This window comes from Periplaneta americana, chromosome 6 (genome assembly GCF_040183065.1).
Source record: "Periplaneta americana isolate PAMFEO1 chromosome 6, P.americana_PAMFEO1_priV1, whole genome shotgun sequence".
Classification (NCBI taxonomy): Eukaryota; Metazoa; Arthropoda; class Insecta; order Blattodea; family Blattidae; genus Periplaneta; species Periplaneta americana.
Genome location: NC_091122.1, coordinates 157,677,087 through 157,689,116, shown reverse-complemented (window position 1 = coordinate 157,689,116; position 12,030 = coordinate 157,677,087). Strand labels below are relative to the sequence as shown.

The window sequence follows — 12,030 nt, the reverse complement described above, 5'->3', positions numbered from 1 at the left end:
TGTATGTACATAAGATGTTTGTACACATGTCTTTATTTTATCAGCAGCTTTCTTTGTTTAACAACATGAGGAAGTGGTTTTTCATTTCATTATGCACGTGTCTTGAAAATATTTCTGGTTATGATTATTGTTCATAATAAATTTAATATAAATTAATTTCGATTTACTAATAATTCATAGCTTATAAAGTAGTAACTTAACCAATTTAATACTTATAAATATTTTTACGTGACATTATTTGGATTCATATTATCCATATGCGACATTTATGTTATAAAAATCTATCTTGACAAAGAAACATAAACAGTTTTTAAAGCATAACTTTTATTACTCTCATGTTTACAACCTTGGTAATATTTATATGGATACACACATTATCTCCCATTTTGTTGGTTTGACCTTGGAATGGCTGTCTTCGAAACATCATCGATCAAACATTAAACAAAGGACAAACGAAGGATCGCGAGCCTAATTCTGCAATGTCATCATTAGTACTATCGGCTAATATTACTAAAGCTGAATGCAGATCGTCATCTGATTCCAAATATTGCAATTGTTATATAGTTAGTTATGCTGCGAACGCATTTTCTGTTCCAAGATGGCGTCGGTCGAGGTTGCGTCAGCAGACTTAATAGCTACATTTCGACCAGCTTTGTTTCATTGATGATCATGATCGAAGGAGTTAATATTGATATTTATCGCTTATAATATTATCATACATGTCTAAGAACAAAACAATGACCTTTGTTATGAGTTAGACCTATAGGCTAAGTAAGTTATTTATCTTTAAATGATTGTAATTAAATACATGAACTGACATAAACCAACTATTTTCAAAGTTTTAATAACTTTTAAATTGTTCGATATTAAAAACATTACAGTCAATTTTCTTATTGGATTCCTAATTGTTTTATAACGATTTTTCTATTATTGAAATTGATTAAAGTTTGATTTAACTTGGTTCTATACTAAACTATCACAAAGACCTATAATTTTCCAATTTAATACCTGTCAGATGTAGCCTATAATTGCAACTCAGAGCATTACATAGGTTAACATTATAACTTAGTGTAACTTATGTACTTTTCGCCTCTATTACTGATTTCCTTAGGCCCTAAACAATAACTTGTAGTTGAGGCTGTAAGCTCGTAAAAATGTGTGCAGTGGGACATGCATCTGTATTGAGTTTGTCTAATAATTAACAAAATTCGGTTCTTTTCAAATATAACAAAAATGTTTAAGTTATCAGAGCTGTTTTGTGACATAAATTAGCTACGTTACATACGAAAAATAACAACATTGAAGACATAATGTTGCTTTCGTTATTAAGCCTATCCTTTGCTACAAAAGTAAATAGACCTACGAAAATAATACTCAAACTAGATTTTACTGTATTTTTATCAAAACTTGCACAAATCTAGATTTCGAACATTAAATTATGACATGAATATATTTTTAACTAATTTACACTCTCTTAATCGATTCCGAAAAGAATTTATTAATAGAAAGAACACATTGGTACCGAGATATGATATAGATTTAATTTATTGTGGTAAGACTTAGAGAAAAGACAACTTTAAATAACGTGTAAGGTTAAAAACTTAAGGGCATATAACTTAGGCCTATTATTTTTTTCTCTGATTTATTAAGTAGGCTACATGTTCTTGAGAACGACTAATGCATATTTAAGTAATCCATTAGGCCTACAAATAGAAATAAGTTGTAAATTATCATTACTAAGTTGACTATTTTAGTCGTAGGTTAATTACATACCTACGTGGATGACGTATAGATTGTAGGCCTAATAAGAGACATTTATGTTTCTTTATATAATTATTTAAATATTTATTTCCATAAAGACAAAGATACTAAAATTACAAGAAACTTAAATTTCTAAATATGTTAGAATAAGGTTCATGAAATTCTTGTTGTAGTTACAAGCGTTTTATGAATTTTACAGAAGCTTCAAAATAATTCCAAGTTTTTTTTTGCCTTATTAATTTACGAGTTTGTTATGTCTTCTGTTAGAAAAGAAGCTGTAGCATAACTTATGTTACTCAGTTATTACAAATTTACACAATCTTACAGTCACTGACTGATTTTAATATGAACGCTTTAATATAAAATAAAGTTTTACTTAATTATTTAAATATATTTTAAACATGTAAAATGTCTTATTTGTACTGGAATCTGTGATCCTTGTCTTACAGGCCTATCAGTTGTAATGTAACTTTTCAATGTCCTATAATTTAAAAATTCTAATTTTAATAGTGGACCTATTTTATGTCTTTTAAGCCTATTTCCTGTAATGTGAACGGAGTTTAGCCTAAATCAGTCATGGAACAATTATTCAAATTTGGTTCACGTCACATATTATGACTAGGAAAAAAAGATTTCATGATTACTTTTCATTTTTCATTTGTAATTTAATCTTGCAATAGAGCAAGGGAAAATATTGTTACACTTTAAGACTAGACCTAACTTTTTGCGGAAGTTTTCGTCATCATTTCTGAGCATCAAATGTTTTCTTGTCATCCAGATTTGTTTCCAGTATTTTGTTCCCTCTCAATTTAGCTATATTTAATGTGTATATAATTTTAAAAAATCGTAAAGATTGTCTAATGATGACTAATGCATCTCTAAAAAAATTCTATGCTTTCTTCTAGTTCAGTAGTAAAGCGTTTTTTTGGTTTTTCTAAATTTGATAGTACTTGGATGTCGTTTTGGGTAAGATAATCTCGTCCATTCTGCCTACATATTCATTACATTTATTTTTGTGCCATAGAATAATATATTCAATAATGGCCTCGATTTTTAGTTTTTTCTTCCCTAAAGATTCAGTTTTAAAGTATACTTAATTGAATATAAAAATTAAGAACGGAAGACGATTATTTTTATAAATCTGTTACCAGAGAAATTATTACATAAGAAATGACCTATTGAAAGTAAACTGGAGACGAATTATGACCTACTGGAAGTAAGTAAACTACTAAACAAATTATGATCTATTAAAAGTAAACTGATAGACAAGTAGTGGTCTATATATTCCAAGTAAACTACTGGAATAATGGTGATCTTTTCAAAGTAACTTACAGTAATGGACAAGTGGTGTTAAAGTAAAGTAACACACCTATTCAAACGAAAATAATGGACGCCTGATGACCTAATTAATGTAGCCTAATGCATAAATGTCACATTCAAAATAAAATATAGCATCTATTCAAAGTAATGTAATGCACAAGTGATGACCTATTTAATGTAAACTAATGCACAAGAAAACAGACTAGCTAATGGAAAAGTAACGATCTATTTTGAAGTAAACTAATGGACAAGCGGCGACATAATTAAGCTAACTAATGGACAATTGGCGACTTATTTAAAGTAAACTAATGGACAAGTGGTGACCTGCTGTTAAAGTAAACTAATGAATAAGTAGTACATTCAAAATAAATTCATAAAGAAGTGAAGATTTATTTAAAGTAAATTAACGTATAAAAGACCTTTAAAAGTATGTACTTAAACTGTTACAGCTATTGAAAGTAAACAGCTATTGGATAAGTGATAACTTATTTAAAGTAAACTAATGGACAAGTGGTGACCTGCTGTTAAAGTAAACTAATGAATAAGTAGTACATTCAAAATAAATTCATAAAGAAGTGAAGATTTATTTAAAGTAAATTAACGTATAAAAGACCTTTAAAAGTATGTACTTAAACTGTTACAGCTATTGAAAGTAAACAGCTATTGGATAAGTGATAACTTATTTAAAGTAAACTAATGGACAAGTGGTGACCTGCTGTTAAAGTAAACTAATGAATAAGTAGTACATTCAAAATAAATTCATAAAGAAGTGAAGATTTATTTAAAGTAAATTAACGTATAAAAGACCTTTAAAAGTATGTACTTAAACTGTTACAGCTATTGAAAGTAAACAGCTATTGGATAAGTGATAACTTATTTAAAGTAAACTAATGGACAAGTGGTGACCTGCTGTTAAAGTAAACTAATGAATAAGTAGTACATTCAAAATAAATTCATAAAGAAGTGAAGATTTATTTAAAGTAAATTAACGTATAAAAGACCTTTAAAAGTATGTACTTAAACTGTTACAGCTATTGAAAGTAAACAGCTATTGGATAAGTGATAACTTATTTAAAGTAAACTAATGGACAAGTGGTGACCTGCTGTTAAAGTAAACTAATGAATAAGTAGTACATTCAAAATAAATTCATAAAGAAGTGAAGATTTATTTAAAGTAAATTAACGTATAAAAGACCTTTAAAAGTATGTACTTAAACTGTTACAGCTATTGAAAGTAAACAGCTATTGGATAAGTGATAACTTATTTAAAGTAAACTAAAGAAGCATGCACAAAAATGCTTCAAAAAACTATTTGACATGTGGTGACGTATTAAAAAAACAATATTTCTAGACCCTATATGTTGATCTATGTAAACTTTTACTGACATTGTCTACAGCATCCAGCTTCCAAAGATGCTCACGACTACAATAAAGATTAATGACTGAAAGTAAACTGTTGAACAAGTGGTGACCCATTTAGAGTAAACTAATAGAAAAGTGATGACCTACTTAAAGTGAACTCATAGAAAATGGTAACCTATTTAAAGTAAACTAATAGAAAAGTGATGACCTACTTGAAGTGAACTCATAGGAAATGGTAACCTATTTAAAGTAAACTAATAGAAAAGTGATGACCTAATTCAAGTGAACTCATAGACATGTGGTAATCTATTTAAAGTAAAGTAATGAGCAAGTGGTGACCTATTTAAATAAAGTAAATTAATGGAAAAGTGATGACTTATTTTTAAAGTAAACTAATGCTCAAGTAGTGACCTATTTAAAGTGACTTAATGAGCAAGTGATGACCTATCTAAAGTAAAATAATGGAAAGGTAGTGATTTATTTTAAAGTAAACTAATGGACAATGGTAACCTATTTTTAGAGTAAATTATTGGATGTGTGGTGACCAATTTGAAGTAAACTAATAACAATTTGTACCTATTTAAAGTAAACTTATGAACAAGTGATGATATATTTAAAGTAGACTAATGAACAAGTGATAGTCTGTTTAAAGTAAACTAATAAACAGTGATAATCTATGTAAAGTGATCTAATAGAGAATTTTAAAATAAACTAATGGATTAGTGGTGATCTATTTTTGGAGTAAATTATTGGACGAATGGTGACCAATTTTAAATAAACTAATAACAAGTTGAAACATACAGTATTTAAAGTAAACTAACGAACAAGTGATGATCTGTTTAAAGTAAATTAATGAAGAAGTGATAAACTATTTAAAGTGAACTAGTAGAGAAGTGATGACTCATTTATAATAAAATAATGTATAAGTGACACATTCAAAGTAAAATAACGGTAAAGTGGAACTTATTTAAAACAAACTAATGTAGGCTATAAATGGTGCATTTCAAGGAAAACTATTGTAACTGTTGAAAGTACTGTAAATTAATGGACAAGTGGTGGCCCATTTAAACTTTGTGACCTATTTAAAATGAACTATTGGATAAGAGCTGATCTGTTTAAAGTAAATTAATATGCAAGGGGTGATCTATTTGAAGTAAACTAATCCGCAGATTTTGACTTGTTTAAAGTAAACTAAGTGGTGACCTAGTTTAAGTAAATTAATGGGCAAGTGGTGACCTACTTAAAATAAATTAGTGGACAAGTGGTGACCTTTTAAAGTAAACTAATGGAAAAGTGGTGACTTATTTGTGGTAGACTAATGAACAAAGGGTGGCCTACTTAAAGCGTCTTAATGAGTAAGTTGTGATCTATTAGAGTAATTGGTGACCTATTTAAACTAATGGACAAGTGGTGCCCTATTAAAAGAAAACTAATGCACAAATGATAACTTAGATTGATTATTTAACGACGTTGTATAAACGACGAGGTTATTTAGCGTTAAATGATAGATTCAAAGTAAGAATCACACCTATTTAAAATAAAGTAATGGATAAGTGATGGCGTATTAAAAAGAAACTAATGCACAATCTGTTGGAATTTATAGGTTCTATTAACGTTTATACAAAAATCGCGTTTTTAGCCCGAGATACGACAATTTTCAAACTTGGACGATATACACTAACAAACCCATATTTCTCCGCATGCGAAAATGAATCTTTTGATAGAAATTGGTGCATACACTCGAATTTAACATTTTTTTTTAATGTTGATCTGCCCAAAGTAAATTATTAGGCCTATATGTTCACTTTGTTAGAAGTTCTTTTAGAAAATTGGTGTCTTTATTGGTTAGTCATCTACTTATATTGGTTATTCATAATGTGTTTCTCTTTCTTAAATAACTATTAATAAAATTGAGATGAAGTACTATTTAGTAACAGCGTATTTCTCTCAATATATGCATTCCTTACATATACCAGGTACTCCCAGATCTGTTTATAGTACTTGATTAGAACTTTTTGATTAGAGACTAATCGGTACATTTCTGCAAGGGAGGTATTAAAGTTCTTTTTTGGCTAATTCTTAGCCTAATATTGAGGCACCGACTCTTGTTTTCTTGTTAATTGTGTGTGCCTTGAATATACTGTAGAACATTTTTAAACGTGTTTTCCTGACCAGACATCATAATTTTGTCTGTCTTAAAAATACGGCTCTTTGAAGGTTAGGCCTAGTTCTGCCTTCACAATGTGGTGAAAGGGGGACCTTTTCTGTTGGGACCGTTATACAAGGCTGGGCCTTCAAAATGTCATGATTATTGCAATATAATCCCCTCCTTTTCTTCTTAGTCATAACCACATTTTTCAAGGTAAACTATATAAGAGAAGTACATTATGTAGACTATTTCATTATATTATGAATTTATTTGCTAGTCTTTTTAAACTACAAATGTTTTCAGAGTTTGTGAAGAGATATGATGATAATATTCATAACGAGCAATTGTTAAGTAAAAATAACTCGGAAGACACTAATTTTATTGATCTATATCTGTTTACAGTAAAAAATATTCGCCAATGGGTCTGCTTGTCGCCCAGTTCTGGAGATTCCAATTTCTTTATCTTCCCCTGATATTGGACACATAGCTCCGGAAATTTTTAAAGTCTCTACATTTACGAAAACGTGTAAATCTCTTAGCATGAACTTGTATCCCTACAAATTTTTACCGACCACTGACTCCATCGTTAAGGGCATCCCCTATACACCAGAATCACTTTACATATAAGTACTGAAAGCATTAGTAATTACATGCAAAGAATATCCTGGATATGTAGTTGGGTAGATACCTAGATTTCTAGCAAAAAGAATATTCTCATCAGAAGTACTATAGGTAGTTACTAATTAGCCTTAAATTTCCTTTAGCTGATCATTACTTTTAATCATTTAACTAGTCTCTGAGATAAGGAGATTGATAAAGGTATAACTTATAGGTAAATGGATTACTTCTCATCGTTAGTACGAGCTAATTTGCTACAAATTTATGTAAGAGTCTGTTACTTACTTTGTCTTCTGATGGTTCTCCTAGATTGTTAGTTGATAGGTAGATTGAATGGTTCACAACATAGGTGTCGCTAATAATGTATTTTTGTTTATTTATTTATTTATTTATTTATTTATTTATTTATTTATTTATTTATTTATTTATTTATTTATCTATTTATTTATTTAATCTGGCATAGTTAAGACCATTAGGCCTTCTCTACCACATCACCATAATACAAAATAGACATAAAAAACAAAATAAGAAAGAAATTATATACACACACAAGTAGAAAGATAAGATCACAATTGGCACCAAAAGTGCTAATGCAATATATTGACTGCCTAATATATTAGCGATTAAAGAAAATGACTTAAGTAAGCTATCTAGAAATAAGTAACTTATTGTACAAATAGGCCTATCGAGATATACAAAACAGTAACAATTTCGAAACATTTGCAATAAGTTAGAGGCCTATACTCAGTTTACTGCATTACACTCTACACAGTAAGACAATACTGCATACTACATTATATGTTAGTTTAAAAAGCATATTGTTTGTCAGAAATATGGAAGTTCCCTAATAGTGTTTGGTAGTATATAACAAAATGATTCTCTTCAGAGGTAGTTAAATTATATTAACCTGCTATAACTAAGTTTAAGGGCCTAGCTATTACTTACTGTCAGTCAACTGTAAATTCCAAGATAGATGATAGATAATAGAATGAATGATCAATTTCAGAAATAGTTACTGATACATTATAAGTTGGTTTAGAATCCATTGTTGTCAGTGATCTGGTAGTTCTGTAAGACATTCGGATATTAGTTAATATTGTTTACAAATCAACTTGTGTATACTGCATTTGTGTAGGTCTACCTCGTTTTTACCCTGACAACGTTTTTTAGTTGTTTTTAACATTCTGGTTATTGTATTGTTTGTGTTTTTGTTTGGTGAAGAATTTTAGATAAGGGCGCAAACAGCAATATTCCTGACGCAATAATAGCTACACTATAAGTTGGTTTAGAGCCCTTTACTTGTCAGTCATTTGGTAGTTCCGTAAGACACTCAGAGAGTAGTTAATAGAATGTTTCACTTCAAAGGTAGTTACTAATACGCCTACCCTATAAGTTGGTTTAGAGCCCTTTACTTTTCAGTCATTTGGTAGTTCTGTAAGACACTCAGATAGTAGTTAATAGAATGCTTCAATTCAAAGGTAGTTACTAATACTCCTACCCTATAAGTTGGTTTAGAGCCCTTTACTTGTCAGTCATTTGGTAGTTCTGTAAGACACTCAGATAGTAGTTAATAGAATGTTTCACGTCAAAGTTAGTTACTAATACTCCTACCCTATAAGTTGGTTTAGAGCCCTTTACTTGTCAGTCATTTGGTAGTTCTGTAAGACACTCAGATAGTAGTTAATAGAATGCTTCACTTCAAAGGTAGTTACTAATACGCCTACCTATAAGTTGGTTTAGAGCCCTTTACTTGTCAGTCATTTGGTAGTTCTGTAAGACACTCAGATAGTAGTTAATATAATGCTTCACTTCAAAGGTAGTTACTAATACGCCTACCCTATAAGTTGGTTTAGATGCCATTAACTTGTTGTCAGTCATTTGGTACTTCTGTAAGACACTCAGATAATAGTTAATAGAATGCTTCACTTCAAAGGTAGTTATTAATACGCCTACCCTATAAGTTGGTTTAGAGCCCTTTACTTGTTGTCAGTCATTTGGTACTTCTGTAAGACACTCAGATAATAGTTAATAGAATGCTTAACTTCAAAGGTAGTTACTAATACGCCTACCCTATAAGTTGGTTTAGAGCCCTTTACTTGTCAGTCATTTGGTACTTCTGTAAGACACTCAGATAGTAGTTAATAGAATGCTTCACTTCAAAGGTAGTTACTAATACGCCTACCCTATAAGTTGGTTTAGAGCCCTTTACTTGTCAGTCATTTGGTACTTCTGTAAGACACTCAGATAGTAGTTAATAGAATGCTTCACTTCAAAGGTAGTTACTAATACGCCTACCCTATAAGTTGGTTTAGAGCCCTTTACTTGTCAGTCATTCGATACTTCTGTAAGACACTCAGATAGTAGTTAATAGAATGCTTCACTTCAAAGGTAGTTACTAATACGCCTACCCTATAAGTTGGTTTAGAGCCCTTTACTTGTCAGTCATTTGGTACTTCTGTAAGACACTCAGATAGTAGTTAATAGAATGCTTCACTTCAAAGGTAGTTACTAATACGCCTACCCTATAAGTTGGTTTAGAGCCCTTTACTTGTCAGTCATTTGGTAGTTTTGTAAGACACTCGGATAGTAGGTAATAGAATGCCTACCCTATAAGTTGGTTTAGAGCCCTTTACTTGTCAGTCATTTGGTACTTCCGTAAGACACTCAGATAGTAGTTAATAGAATGCTTCACTTCAAAGGTAGTTACTAATACGCCTACCCTATAAGTTGGTTTAGAGCCCTTTACTTGTCAGTCATTTGGTACTTCTGTAAGACACTCAGATAGTAGTTAATAGAATGCTTCACTTCAAAGGTAGTTGCTAATACGCCTACCCTATAAGTTGGTTTAAAGCCCTTTACTTGTCAGTCATTTGGTACTTCTGTAAGACACTCAGATAGTAATTAATAGAATGCTTCACTTCAAAGGTAGTTACTAATACGCCTACCCTATAAGTTGGTTTAGAACCCTTTACTTGTCAGTCATTTGGTAGTTTTGTAAGACACTCGGATAGTAGGTAATAGAATGCCTACCCTATAAGTTGGTTTAGAGCCCTTTACTTGTCAGTCATTTGGTACTTCTGTAAGACACTCAGATAGTAGTTAATAGAATGCTTCACTTCAAAGTAGTTACTAATACGCCTACCCTATAAGTTGGTTTAGAGCCCTTTACTTGTTGTCAGTCATTTGGTACTTCTGTAAGACACTCAGATAGTAGGTAATAGAATGCTTCACTTCAAAGGTAGTGACTAATATGCCTACCCTATAAGTTGGTTTAGAGCCCTTTACTTGTTGTCAGTCATTTGGTAGTTCTGTAAGACAGTCAGATAATAGTTAATAGAATGCTTCACTTCAAAGGTAGTTTCTAATATGCCTACCCTATAAGTTGGTTTAGAGCCCTTTACTTGTCAGTCATTTGGTAGTTCTGCAAGACGCTCAGATAGTAGTTAATAGAATGCTTAACTTCAAAGGTAGTTACTAATACGCCTACCCTATAAGTTGGTTTAGATGCCATTAACTTGTTGTCAGTCATTTGGTACTTCTGTAAGACACTCAGATAATAGTTAATAGAATGCTTCACTTCAAAGGTAGTTATTAATACGCCTACCCTATAAGTTGGTTTAGAGCCCTTTACTTGTTGTCAGTCATTTGGTACTTCTGTAAGACACTCAGATAATAGTTAATAGAATGCTTAACTTCAAAGGTAGTTACTAATACGCCTACCCTATAAGTTGGTTTAGAGCCCTTTACTTGTCAGTCATTTGGTACTTCTGTAAGACACTCAGATAGTAGTTAATAGAATGCTTCACTTCAAAGGTAGTTACTAATACGCCTACCCTATAAGTTGGTTTAGAGCCCTTTACTTGTCAGTCATTTGGTACTTCTGTAAGACACTCAGATAATAGTTAATAGAATGCTTCACTTCAAAGGTAGTTACTAATACGCCTACCCTATAAGTTGGTTTAGAGCCCTTTACTTGTCAGTCATTTGGTAGTTCTGTAAGACACTCAGATAATAGTTAATAGAATGCTTCACTTCAAAGGTAGTTACTAATACGCCTACCCTGTAAGTTGGTTTAGAGCCCTTTACTTGTCAGTCATGTGGTACTTCTGTAAGACACTCAGATAGTAGTTAATAGAATGCTTCACTTCAAAGGTAGTTACTAATACGCCTACCCTATAAGTTGGTTTAGAGCCCTTTACTTGTTGTCAGTCATTTGGTAGTTCTGTAAGACACTCAGATAATAGTTAATAGAATGCTTCTCCTTCAAAGGTAGTTACTAATACGCCTACCCTATAAGTTGGTTTAGAACCCTGTACTTGTCGTCAGTCATTTGGTAGTTCTGTAAGACACTCAGATAGTAGGTAATAGAATGCTTCACTTCAAAGTATTTACTAATAGGCCTACACTACAAGTTGTTTTAGAACCCTTTACTTGTTGTTCGGCATCTGTTAGTTCTGTAAGACATTCAGGTAGTAGGTAATAGAATGCTTCATTTCAGAGGTAGATACTAATAGGCCTACACTACAAGTTGTTTTAAAACTCTTTACTTGTTGTCAGGCATCTGTTAGTTCTGTAAGACACTCAGGTAGTAGGTAGCTGATATAATGCTTCACTTCAGTTGTAGTTACTTATACGTATATAATATTTTAAAGCACATTACTTGCTGTCACTCGTCTTGTGGTTAAATAAACAAATAAGTTAGTAAGTTGGTAGAATGCATAACATTAAAGCTACCGGTAGTTAATTATTTTACTCTGCTTTGAAAATCATTATGACTACGGTACTTATTTTCAGTCATTTCGTGATCCTTTTAGTCAGGT

The 12,030-nt window shown here is 31.2% G+C and overlaps 1 protein-coding gene across 19 annotated transcripts in view; it reads left to right on the top strand.

The window, feature by feature from the left end:
- Positions 1 to 12,030, top strand: part of LOC138701967 (uncharacterized) — a 1,800,590-nt gene that overhangs the window by 982,922 nt on the left and 805,638 nt on the right. The window lies entirely within an intron of this gene.